General features: G+C 38.9%; 1 long non-coding RNA gene across 1 annotated transcript; it reads left to right on the top strand.

Moving 5' to 3' along the window:
* The first annotated feature begins 2312 nt into the window (after window positions 1–2312).
* Window positions 2313–11690, top strand: LOC132657033 (uncharacterized). Its single transcript, XR_009594877.1, has 3 exons — window positions 2313–2426; window positions 4926–5025; window positions 11387–11690. It is a non-coding gene; the product is annotated as an uncharacterized LOC132657033 (long non-coding RNA).
* Window positions 11691–13485: the final 1795 nt, after the last annotated feature.

A 13485-nucleotide genomic window follows, 5' to 3' on the forward strand; every position in this document is an offset into this window, starting at 1 on the left:
CTTTGATTACTTGCTTTCCAAATTGTATCCCCTTGATTTCCTTTAGTTGTCTTATTGCTCTGACTAAGACTTTCAGTGCTATTTTGAATCAATACAGAGAGTCTGGGCAACCTTGTCTTTTCCCTGATTTCAGTGGAAATAAGTTTCTCTCCATTTAGTTTGATGTTGGCTACAGGTTTACTCTTTATTGCCTTTACTATGTATATTCTTTTTACAAGGTATGTGCCTTTTATCTCTGATCTCTCCAAGTCTTTAAGTATGAAAGGGTGTTGGATTTTGTTGAATGTTTTTTCAGCATCAAAGGAGATCATGATTTTTTTTCTTTCAGTTGGTTTATATGGTGGATAACATTGATGGATTTCTGTGTATTGAATCATCTCTGCATGCCTGATATGAAGCTTACTTGGTCATGGAAAATTATATTTTGGATATATTCTTGGATTTGGTTTGCATTATTTTCTTGAGTATTTTTGCATCAATATTTTTAAGAGAAATTGGTCTGAAATTCTCTTTCTTTGTTGGGTTTTTGTGTAGTTTTTGTTTCAAGGTGAGCATTGCCTCATAGAATGAGTTGGGTAACATTCCTTCCATTTCTATTTTGTGTAATAGTTTGAAGAGTATTGGTATTAGCTCTTCTTTGAGGATCTTGTAGAATTCTGTGCTGAAAGCATCTGGTCTTGGGGTTTTTTTTGTTTTTGTTTTTGTTTTTGGTTTGGTTTTTTTTTTTTTTTTTGGAAGACTTTTGATGACTACTTCTATTTTCTTAGGAAATATTGGACATTTAATTTGTTTCCTGATAGTGATTCAACTTTTGTAAGTGGAATCAATCAAGAAAATTGTCTATTTTATTTAGATTCTCAACTTTTATGGTGTATAGGCTTTTGACATAAGACCTAATTATTCTTTGGATTTCTTTAGGGTCTGCTGTTATGTCTCCCTTTTCATTTCTGATTTTGTTGATTTGGAATGTGTCTCTCTGGCTTTTAGCTAGTTTCGCTAAGGGTTTGTCTATCTTGTTAATTTTCTCAATGAACCAGCTCTTGGTTTTGTTGATTTTTTGAATTATTTTCTTTGTGTCAAATTTATTGATTTCAGTCCCAAAGTTGATTACATCCAACTGACTACTCCTTTTGGGTATGTCTGCTTCTTTTTTTTCCTAGAACTTTCAGGTGTGCCATTAAATTGCTTGTATGAGATGTCTCCAGTCTCTTTATGAAGGCACTTAGTGTTATATACTTTCCTCTTAGCATAGCTGGTAGTTTCTGGTGCCCACTAGAGTTGTGGGATGGGGGCTTGGGTGCAGGAAGAGCCCTTGGCGAGAAGCTGGATGCTCCTGAAGGAGCCCTCTACAGATTGGTGGGTATGATCTATGACTGACAGGTGGTTCTCAGGGGGTTGCCCAAGGTCCTTCCCAGATGTATGGTCCTGTGGAGTAACTGGGCTACTCAATAGCCCACAGGCACATCCCTCACCACGGTAAGTCCCAGAGATAGCTTCCCAGACACTGGCTTTTTTGCTGTGAGGTTAATGAGCTGCAGCTGACTTGATGTTGTACTCAGATACTGTGCTTGGTGGGCACAGCCAACTTGGAAAACCAGCGATCCCGGAGGTTTGGTTGGTCACCCTATGGAGATGAATTGAGCTTCAGAGTGATGTCTGGGTCCTCTCTCTGCTGGAAGAGCCAGATACTAGTGTTTTGGCACCTACAGTTTGGTCTGAGACAGCGGCAGTGAGTGCAGCATGCAGGCTTGTGGCTAGATGCTAAAGACTGAGTGCTTCTATGAACCTGGTCTTATGGTCTGACAATCACTGAAGAAAGACCCCAGACTCAAGTAGTATGCAAAAGAAAGTAGCCTTTATTTTGCAGAAATTTACCAGCATTCCAGGGCTAACATTCCTTAGAATGGGGTTTGAAGTGAACATGCAGGCTCAATTTAAAGGCAGTTAGGGAGATTTCCAAGAAATGAGGTAACCTTTCATTTCATTGGTTGACTCAAGAGCGGTGAGGAATTTAGGATTGGCTAAACATTTAGGAACTTTCCAGAGTTGCTAAGGGCTTTTCCTCAGCTTTGCTAAATCATTGTACTTGGCTCAAACCCATGTGTTTGTTAACCTTTAAGCTGATTGGCTGCCTGTCATGGAGTCAGATTAGCCAAACGAATTGGGACCTTCTGGGGGTCTCTCAGGGCTTTGGAATTATTAGACCTCTCACTGGGAATTTTTCCAGGGATCAGCAGTGTGACCTGACATCGGGCCTATTTTTTTTTTCTCACTGTTGGTTCTCCTCTCACGAGGGAAACACAAAGGCTGGAGTTTTGGGGCCCACAGTTCCGTCTGTAGGTCTCTATGCCATCGCTGCTCTCCTGCTAATCACACACAGTGTGGGTAGGCGTCACTGTCTTAGAATCTCCATTATCCACTTACAAGTGAGTACACACCATGTGCTTGTCTTTCTGCCTCTGGGATGCCTCACTCAGGATGTTTTCCAGGTTCATCCCTTTGCCAGCACATTTCATGATTTCCTTGTTTTTAATACCTGTATTTATTGTGTAAATTCATTGTGTAAATGTACCACAGTTTCTTTATTCATTTTCTTTTTTCTTTTTTTGATATCTTATGGTATTTATTTGTAGAAAATTATTTGACATGTTTACCATCACTGACTGTAATTAAACAGTTTCTTTAAACTCATTGAAAGCTTAATATTTGTGTCCAGGCTTAGAGTGGCTGAGGCTTCTGTTGGAGGTAAGTTTAATGCTTAGGAGAACATTAGAAGTGTATTTTCCAATGTCTTCATAGTGTTGCTAGTTTTTTTGTTTGTTTGTTTGTTTTACTTTTATCAATTACACTTTATTCACTTTGTATTCCCCCATAAGCTCCTCCCTCCTCCCCTCCTGTTCCCATCCTCCCTCTCCCTTTTTCAGGCATGCCCCTCCCCAAGTCCACAGATAGGGGAGGTCCTCCTCTCCTTCCTTCTGATCTTAGTCTATCAGATCTCATAAGGAGTGGCTGCATTGTCATCTTCTGAGGCATGGTAAGGCTGCTCCCCCATCAAGGGGAGGTGATCAAAGAGCAGGCCAATCAGATTATATCAGAGGCAGTCCCTTTTCCCATTACTATGGAACCCACTTGAACACTAAACTGCCATGGGCTACATCTGTGCAGGGGTTCTAGGTTATCTCCATGCCTGGTACTTGGTTAGAGTATCAGTCTCTGGGAAGACCCCTTTGTTCAAATTATCTGGTTCTGTTGCTCTCCTTGTGGAGTTCCTGTCCTCTCCAGGTCTTACTATTTCCCACTTCTTACATAAGATTCCATGCACTCTGCCCAACAGTTGGTCACAAGTCTCAGTGTCTGCTTTGATAGTCTGCAGGGCAGAGCCTTTCAGAGGCCCTCTGTGGCAGGTTCCTCGGTTGTTTCCTGTTTTCTTCTTCTTCTGATGTCCATCCTCTTTGCCTTTAGGGATGCGGATTGAGCATTTTTGTCAGGGTCTTCTCTCTTGATTAGTTTCTTTAGTTGTACAGATTTTAGTAGGTTTATCTTATATGTCTATATGAATGAGTATATACTATGTGTGTATTTCTGCTTCTGGGACAGCTCACTCAGGATGATCCTTTCCAGGTCCCACCATTTACCTGCAAATTTCACGATTTCCTTATTTTTTTCATTGAGACACGGAGGTTGTTTCTAGTTTCTGGCTGTTATGAATAAAGCTGCTGTGAATATAGCTGAACAAGTGTCTTTATAGTACGGTGGAACATCTTTGGGAAATGATTGGGACCTTCTGGGGTTCTCTCAGGGCTTTGGAATTATTATACCAGTGATGGTATAGCTGGGTCCTGAGGTAGAACTATTTTCAATTTTGTGAGAAAGTATCAGATTGATTTCCACAGTGGTTGTATAAGTTTGCACTCCCACCAGCAGTGGAGGAGGGTTCCCCTTTCTCCACATCCTCTGAATCATGTGTTGTCACTTGAGTTTTTGATCTTAGCCATTCTGATGGGTGTGAGATGGAATCTCAGAGTCATGTTGGTTTGACTTTTCCTGATTATGAAGGACATTGAACATTTCATTAAGTCATTAGAGAGCCTCTGTTGAAAATTCTCTGTTTGGCTCTGCATCCCATTTTTAATTGGGTTATTTGGTTTGTTGATATTTAGTTTCTTGAATTATGTGAACTAGCATTGTAAAAATAAAACAAAAATTATGAAGAATAGTTGACTTTAAACTTGAAATAGTGATAATTTTGAAACACAGTATTTCTACATATATTTAGGATAAGGTGAAAAGTCCAATTACTTCCAAAATTAGATATGTTTAAGCAATAAAGGTTATCTTTGTTGTGTGTGCACATGTATATGTATATATTATGAAAAGATTTGCATGTGGAAGCTGTGTGTGTGTGTGTGTGTGTGTGTGTGTGTGTGTGTGCAAATTCACCTGTGTACTTGTGATAGCCAGTGGGGGACACTCCATGTCTAGCTGTCTCACTTTCTTTCTTATTCTTCTGAGACAGAATTAATCACAAAATCCAGATTATGCTGGTGGCCTATAAGTCTCAGAAATAGACCTGTGCCAACCCCACCCAAACACACTGGGCACAGTCCTGTGAATGGCTGTGTTCATTCACAGGAGTGCTGGAGTCCTAATTCAGGTCCTCATGCCTAAGAAGCAGACATATATACCCGTGAACTATCTCTATTTCTTTGCCATAGCACTCATGTTGTTAAAAGTTTAATTTTTTTTACTTAAGAGTCTTTAATACTTCCACTTCCCTAAGACCACTGTGTTCTCCATGACTTTCAAAGAACCAAGCTCAAGTCGGAATAACCACTTTACCCACGTTCATAACCACTGCGATATTCATGGTTCTCCATTTCCAGCATAAATGTGTCAAGTGTTTTGTTGATATTTCTTATTTCCAGGCATTACTGGGCAGTTCCAGTATGAGAAATGCAGGAAAATCAGTGGTATAATTAATGAGAAACCAACTCATGCCTGAAGATTCATTTCCTGTGCTTATAGGTAACTTAGAGCCTAATTGTATGTTCTTCAATTAGAGTGCACTATTATTCTAACTAGTGTTTCAACACTGTGGGGAGGCATTTTGAAGTACATTGGCACAGCATTGCTGTGGAGTTAGCTTTAGTGTGGTTGTGCGGTGGCAAAGGCAACAGGAGAAATGTTCTTAGTTACCTAGGTTCAATTGAACTGAGTTCTAAAAGCAAAAATTTACTGAATTGTGCTAGTTAGGTGATTGCAGCCAGGCTCCTTTAGTGTTTGACTTTCCACTACAGTACAATAAAATACTTTTTAGTTATGCCATAAAGCAATCTTATCTTCCATGAGTCTAATGGCCTTGCTCATCATATATCGATTATCACTTATTAAGTTTTATATTCTTTGCTCAAATTTCCTGTACAATGAAAAGATCCAAAGCATAAAGTTTATTTTTTTCTCCACTGACCTGAATGCTAATATATTTCTATCTTCTCCTATCTAAATCTTTCATATGTCATTTATCCATTATCTATTTTTATCTAACTCATATCTACAATTTTATCTGTCTGTATGTATGTCTGTCTCTTTTTCTGTCATGTATCTATCATGTATTTATATCTATCTATCTATCATCTCTGTGTGTCTCTATATCATTTATCATATATCTACTATTTATTTACCCACATATCTATCAATTGTTTATTATCATCAATCTGTGTCCATTATCAGTTCTGTTTCTCTAGATAACTGCAATTCTTTATTAAAGAGGATTTGTCACGTTACCTTTGAATTATGAACTGTTCTTTGATAAACCAATGTAAATGTTTTTATAGATTAGAAAATGCTCTTCATAGATGATGAGCACAATACCTTTCTAAAGAGATAACCCTTCAAAGAAAAAATGAATGACATTTGTTATGAAATTACAAGATCTATGTGGCTGTGCAAGCCTAACAACCTGTGTGTTTTATAACAGAATAAAGGAAATATTTCTAGTGTTGTTATTAACTGTAATATCTATTCTGATGATGGTGGTAAGACACTTAGTTTTCTAATAAATATGTAAATTCAGAATCAGTTACTGGATCTGTAGTAACAGTAGGGCTATATAGAACTGATGAGCTAGGTGCGGAGATACACACCTACAGTCCTAGAATCTGGAACTTCTCTTAGGGTTTTATTGCTGTGAATAGATACCATGATTATGGCAACTCTCATAAAGGAAAGCATTCAGGTGGAGCTGACTTACATGTTCAGTAGTTTATTATTGCCAGGGTGAAATCATGGTGGTGCACAGGCAGGCATGGTGCTGGAGAAAGAGCCAGGAGTTCTACCTCTAGATTGTTAGGCAGCAGGAAGGGAGAGTGACACTAGGCATGACTTGAGCTTCTCAGTCCCACCCCCTTCCCCTGCCCCAGGACACACATTTTCAACACCTACTTCAGTGAAGCCACACCTCCTAATAGTGCCACTCCTATGGGCTTAAGGGGGCCATTTTCATTCAAACCGCCACAGATGTGGAAGCATGAGAATCATGTACAAGGACACCTCATTGATAAAGAGCATTCAGAACATTCAGACTAGGCTCTCAGAGACACTGTATCCCAAAATGTAAAATAATATATTTTTGATGTTAAAATTTATGAGTCAGTTTAGTTATAGAATTTATAATTTTATTCACTAATTGTGCAAACAGATTTAGAAAGCAAGATTCACCGTAAGGTGTACCCTTTATAGAAATATTGATTGTTGCAAACAATAATCTACTTAGTTAAAATTTCATGAGACGAAAGATAAGAAAGACCTATCTACTTTTGTATGAATTGACAGTTGTTAAAAAAACATTTGCTGAAAGGTAATAACAACAACAGGAAGAAGAAACATTAGAATGGCTTGGCAGGATTAATATAGTAAAAATGGCAATCTTACCAAAAGCAATCTACAGATTCAAAGCAATTTCCATCAAATTACCAACACAATTCTTTACAGACCTGGAAAGAAAAATTCTCAACTTCATATGGAATAACAAGAAACAGAGAATTGCTAAAACAGTCCTCTACAATAAAAGATCTTCTGGAGGTATCTCCATCCCTGATCTCAAGCTGTAATATAGAACAACAGTTATAAAAACTCCATGGTACTGGCATAGAAACCAAAAGCAAGCTACAGATTTAATGCAATTCCCATCAAATTACCAACACAATTCTTTACAGACCTGGAAAGAAAAATTCTCAACTTTGTATGGAATAACAAGAAACCCAGAATTGCTAAAAAAAAAAAAATCCTCTACGATAAAAGATCTTCTGGAGGTATCTCCATCCCTGATCTTAAGCTGTCCTGTACAGCAACAATGCTAAAAACTGCACGGTACTGGCATAGAAACCGAATGGTGGATCAATGGAACTGAACAGAAGACCCAGAAATAAACCCACAGTTTTGGATACCTGATTTTTGACAAAGATGCCAAAAACATACAATGGAAAAAAGATAGCATCTTCAATAAATGGTGTTGGTCCAACTGGATGTCTACATATAGAAAAATGAAAATAGATCCATCCTTATCACCCTGCACAAAACTGAAGTCCAAGTGGATTAAAGACCTCAACATAAAACCAGACACATTAAATCGGCTAGAAAAAAAATTGGGGAATACCCTAGAACTCATTGGCATAGGAGACAACTTCCTGAACAGAGCACCAACAGCACAGGCTCTAAGATCAACAATCAATAAATGGGACCTCATGAAACTGAAAAGCTTCTGTAAATCAAAGGACACTGTCATCAAAACAAAATGTCTGCCTACAGATTGGGAAAGAATCTTCACCAACCCTTCATCTGACAGAGGGCTTATATCCAGCATGTATAAAGAGCTAAAGAAGCTGAAAAGCCGCAAACCAAATAATCCACTTAAAAAATGGGGAACAGAGCTAAACAGAGAATTCTCTGTAGAGGAATATCGAATGGCAGAGAAGCACTTAAAGAAATGCTCAACCTCATTAGCCATTAGGGAAATGCAAATCAACACAACCCTGAGATTTCACCTTACACCCATCAGAATGGCCATAATGAAAAACTCAAGTGACAATACATGTTGGAGAGGTTGTGGAGAAAGGGGAACCCTCCTCTACTGCTGGTGGGAATGTAAACTGGTACAACCACTCTGGAAAGCAATCTGGCACTTTCTCAGATAAGTAGGAATAGTGCTTCCTCAAAATCCAGCCATACCACTCCTAGGCATATATCCAAAAGAGGCCCAAGTACACAAAAAGGACATTTGTTCAACCATGAGCCTTATTTGTAATAGCCAGAAGCTGGAAACAGCCCAGATGCCCCTCAACTGAAGAATGGATGCAGAAATTGTGGTACATCTACACAATGGAGTATTACTCTGCAATGAAAAATAAGGAAATCATGAAATTTGCAGGTAAATGGTGGGATCTGGAAAGGATCATCCTGTGTGAGCTGTCCCAGAAGCAGAAAGACACACAGGGTATATACTCACTTATATAGACTTATAGGATAAACCTAAAATCTGTCCATCTAAAGAAACTAATCATGATAGAGGACTCTGACTAAAATGCTCAATCCCCATCCCAAAAGGCAAAGAGGATGGACATCAGAAGAAGAAGAAAGCAGGAAACACCCTAGGAGCCTGCCACAGAGGGCCTCTGAAAGGCTCTGCCTGTAGACTATCAAAGCAGACACTGAGACTTTATGGTTAACTGTTGGGCAGAGTGCATGGAATCTTATGTAAGAAGTGGGAAATAGGTTATGGAGTGGACAAGAACCCCACAAGGATAGCAACAGAACCAGAAGATTTGAACACAGGGGTCTTCCCAGAGACCCATACTCCAACCAATTACCAGGCATGGAGATAAGCTAGAACCCCTGCACGGATGTAATCCATGGCAGTTTAGTGTCTAAGTGTGTTACATTTTAATGGGAAGAGGGACTGCCTCTGACACAATCTGATAGGCCTCCTCTTTGACCACCTCCTCCTGAGGGGATAGCAGTCTTACCAGGCCACAGAAGATGACAATGCAGCCACTCTAGATGTGATCTGATAGACTAAGATCAGAAGGAAGGAGAGGATGACCTCCCGTATCAGTGGACTTGGGGAGGGGCATGCATGAAGAAGGTGGAGGGAGGGTGGGATTGGTAGGGGAGGAGGGAGGGGCTTATGGGTGGATACAAAGTGAATAAAGTGTAAAAAAATAAAAATTATAATAAAAAAATAAAAAAACTAAACATTTTTTATCTATGTATTCATTACATAAGCTCATAGTTCAGAACGACAAAGGTTGACAAGGCCTAAATGTTAACAGGTTCCAAGAAGTTATAAGAATATATGTGTTTTCAATTAAGACTGGCCTGGCTACACATTGTCCACATATCACTTAGTTTATAGCAAGTTCAAGACAATAATTTTATCTGACTTTCATTCCAAGATAAAGAGTAAATTACGAATGACAGTGTTTTATGCCATTAGCTGATAAGGTATAAAGAATTACAATGAAATGGTTTGTATTTATTGACATTAAGATTTGTACTTAATTTAGATATTTCTTTGTAGTCTCATTATTTTGTAAGTTCACGGGAAGTTTAAACAAACTTGCCTATATTTATGGTGAATACCAGGATTTGTGGTGCCAACTGGAGTGATAGCTATCTGAAGCCACAAGTCTGTCTCAAGCCTATCTCCTATTGTGGCATTTGTAAGTCCACAAAGGTATTTATTGCAACTATCACCCTCAAAAATTGTTTTGGAAGCTCTAAAACCATTTAACTCCTAAAACTGTTTGACTCAAATCCGGAATTCCAATAATCAGGAGTTAATTCATCTGCACAGTCACACCGTGCCAGGTTTTTTTTTTTTTTTTAATTTTTCATCAATTACACTTTATTCATTCTGCATCCCCCCATAAGCCCCTCCCTCCTCCCCTCCCAATCCCACGCTCCCTCCTCCCTCTGCTTGCATGCCACTCCCCAAGTCCACTAATAGGGGAGGTTCTCCTCTCCTTTCTGATCTTAGTCTGTCAGTTCACATCAAAAGTGGCTGAATTGTCCTCTACTATGGCCTGGTAAGGCTGCTCCCCCCCAGAGGGAGGTGATCAAAGAGCAGGCCCATCAGATTATGTCAGAGGCAGTCCCTCTTCACATTACTATGTAACCCAATTGGACTCTGAACTGCCCTGGGCTACATCTGTGCAGGGGTTCTGGGTTATCTCCATGAATAGTCCTTGGTTGGAGTATGAGTCTCTGGGAAGTTCCCTGTGTTCAAATTTTCTTGTTCTGTTGCTCTCCTTGTGGAGACCCTGTCCTCTCCAGCTCTTACTATTTCCCAGTTCTTACCTAAAATTCCATTCACTCTATACTCACTCATATAGACATACAACATAGGACAAACCCACTAAAACCTGTGCATCTAAAGAAACTAAGCAAGAGAGAGGACCCTAACTAAAATGTCCAATCCCCATCCGGAAAGGCAAAGAGGATGGACATCAGAAGAAGAAGAAAACAGGAAACAACCTAGGAACCTACCACAGAGGGCCTCTGAAAGCCTCTGCCCTTCAGACTATCAAAGCAAATGCCGTGCCAGGTTTTTTGAGAGATACAGAAGCAATGCAGAAATGACAGGGTGTTAGAGGTTGGAAGCAATTATGAGGTGGATAATGGTTCAAACCTCACAAAACACCAGATCCCTTCCAGAAAGCCCACACACCTACTGAACTTCCTCAAATCTATAGCTCTTCACATCATGTCAGAGGCTGGAAGCAATTCTTAGAATGCATGACAGTACAGACATTGCAAAATACCGGATCCTTCCAGAAAGTCCATGTGTTTACTCAACTCCTTTAACACAATGGCTCCTGACAGGGATACTTTCTGTATAATTAGAACACAATTCATGAAGAATAAGCTTTCCAGGAATAGAGAAGAATGTATTTTTAGGAAGTTGTATGCTGTGATCATTGCTGATACAGATCTATATAAGATGAAGAAGTATGTGGATATAATAGCTGACTGAGTCTGCAAACATCACTTAACAACTTCTTCTGAATGTTAGACTTTTACCCATTGCCAGATATGACCCTGAGAAATATTTCCTCCTGTTTCTTTTTTCTTTAACTCTTAATTAATCTCAAGGACCAGTGGAATTTAAGCCTTGATGCAAGGGTAGGTCACATGTGCCAACAATCTGTGTTAGTCACAGAAAATAAATGTGAACATATTGAAGAGATTCATACCAAGAAAGAATGAAGGATGAATACAGTCTTCTAGGAGTTTTGGCAGGAGTGTGGTTGATAATGATGGAAAGCATAAGCTGACCCTGCTAGGAGACTGCAAGGCCTGAAATCATCCCTCTTTTGCTCTTTCTCCATAGGTGTGGAATCCGGAAGCTGCTGTTTTTATTCAGAGGCCACAAGTCCTGATGCTCTCTCTTCGATTCCAGGGCACACTCTGGCAATGCAACTCTGGGTGCTGTTAGATAGGCAGCTCTCCCAGATTGAAGAATTATATCACTGTTTCTTAGACTTTTCTCACTTTCCACTGAGGAAAGGTGATTGATTCTTCTCGGATTGGCATATACTATTTACTGAAAGAATTTTTTAAATATTGATTAAAATACTACACTGAATTATTTTACTTTCCTTTATATGCTTCTTTAATTTTTTACTACAACATATTCCTCCCTCATACACTACATTTTGACCACAGTAGCCTTTCTCTTTAGTCCTCCCAGCTCTCCCCACCTCTCCTCTCCCCCAGACCTACTGCCCTTCCATTTCTTCTTCAGAAAAGAGCAGGCCTCCAAAAGAACACAGCCATATGGTACAAAAAGACAAGGCAAAGCCCTCACAGTGAGGCTGGACAAGGCAACCCAACAAGGGGAAAAGAGTCCCAAGATCATATTTCTGAACACAGTGCCTTAGACTGCCCTGCCATTCTGGCTGAAGAGCATATTTCTAGCAGCTGTTTTCCAGCTTCAATTCTAACACATGATGTATATTTGTAAAGTTTTTTTCCCGATATTAGAATAACAAAGATTTAAATTAAAGCTGCAAACCTCACCTGGTGTTTGTAGATTCCTTTTTGGAGTACTTTTCAGTGTCTAAGTACTAAAATTTAAATAGGAATTCCCAATAAAATGCTTTATTTCTCAATTTGCAGGTATGTTTTTTCAAACAGATTTCTTGTTATTGTTTTCCTTTTTATATTTTATGTGTTTTGCCAAATTCTAATAAAAGTGGAGAAATTTTTATTTAAGTAGAATAGAATCTATTTTATAAACATTTGTTCCAGGAAGCAATAATGACCTACTTCCATCACAAACAAAATCAGTCTTTAACCTTCCATTGTGATGCTTATAATCTATACAAAAAGGGAGACAGAAAAATAAATCATAACAGGGCCAAACCACCTCCATCTCTCAGAATTAAAGTGCTGTGGTAAATGTGCTGAATTCACTCACTTGTTTATTTTTATTTGTTGAGACAAACTGTGAAGCCTGTTGCCACTGGGAACGTTTTTAGGTGGTAAGGATGAAGTCAGTCTCAGTGAGTATTCAAATAACATTTAAAGCATGAAGGGTTTTATAGAAAGGATCAACACAACATTCTTCATTATAAGCAGTATTAATTCCATTGTATATGCTGACTCATTAGAGCCCCGAAGAAATTATGTTCTTTGTTGAAATATCTGCAGAAACCTGGGCCACACCAGATTTTTATCCTTTCGTGTAGATATTTGCAATTCTCCTGGGTGTTATAACAAATTGGAAATATCCAAGTCATGTGTAATTATAGATTTACTTCCTAGAAAGGTAAAAAAAAAAAAAAATCCAGATCTGCAAAGAAGCACGTCTGTTACTTGTTAGACATTAGCAAGGTCCATATGGATGCAAAGCAGCATCCATCAGAAGCAAGCGAGAACCCACATGGGAACCATCTCCCTGTCCAAGTGTGCTTGCCAACAACCAGACTGCACACCTAAAACCCGTGCAAGACGGATGCCATCTGCATTGAAATTAAACCCTTCAGGGAGAGCACCAGCTTCCCTGATGTGCTGACATGTAATACAAAGACAACTCACTTGTGTACAGAAGCTGCCAAAAAGGCCAAACTGCACATTATTCTATAACATTTCGCAAAAGGTTATATTTACAGCATTATCCAAACCAGCATCTCAAAGCAAGATTTATCCTTGTCAAAAGGCAATGAGAACAACAACACTATACTACATATTGAAGCCTTTGGTCCTTCAAAGCTTTTTGTTTGTGTCCAAAAATTCTTATTTGGATTTCATAAATTTTAAGCCTTATATTTTATATGTGCTTAAGTTACATCATTATTCACAAATGCAAATGTAACCTGCCTATAATTTCTTGTTCTTCGCATAGAGACTTACTACAGAGGCAATTAGGTGAGCCTCACTGAAAATGATTCCATACACACAAATAAAATCATTAACATGGTAAAAATG

Source organism: Meriones unguiculatus, chromosome 10 (genome assembly GCF_030254825.1).
Source record: "Meriones unguiculatus strain TT.TT164.6M chromosome 10, Bangor_MerUng_6.1, whole genome shotgun sequence".
Taxonomy (NCBI): domain Eukaryota; kingdom Metazoa; phylum Chordata; class Mammalia; order Rodentia; family Muridae; genus Meriones; species Meriones unguiculatus.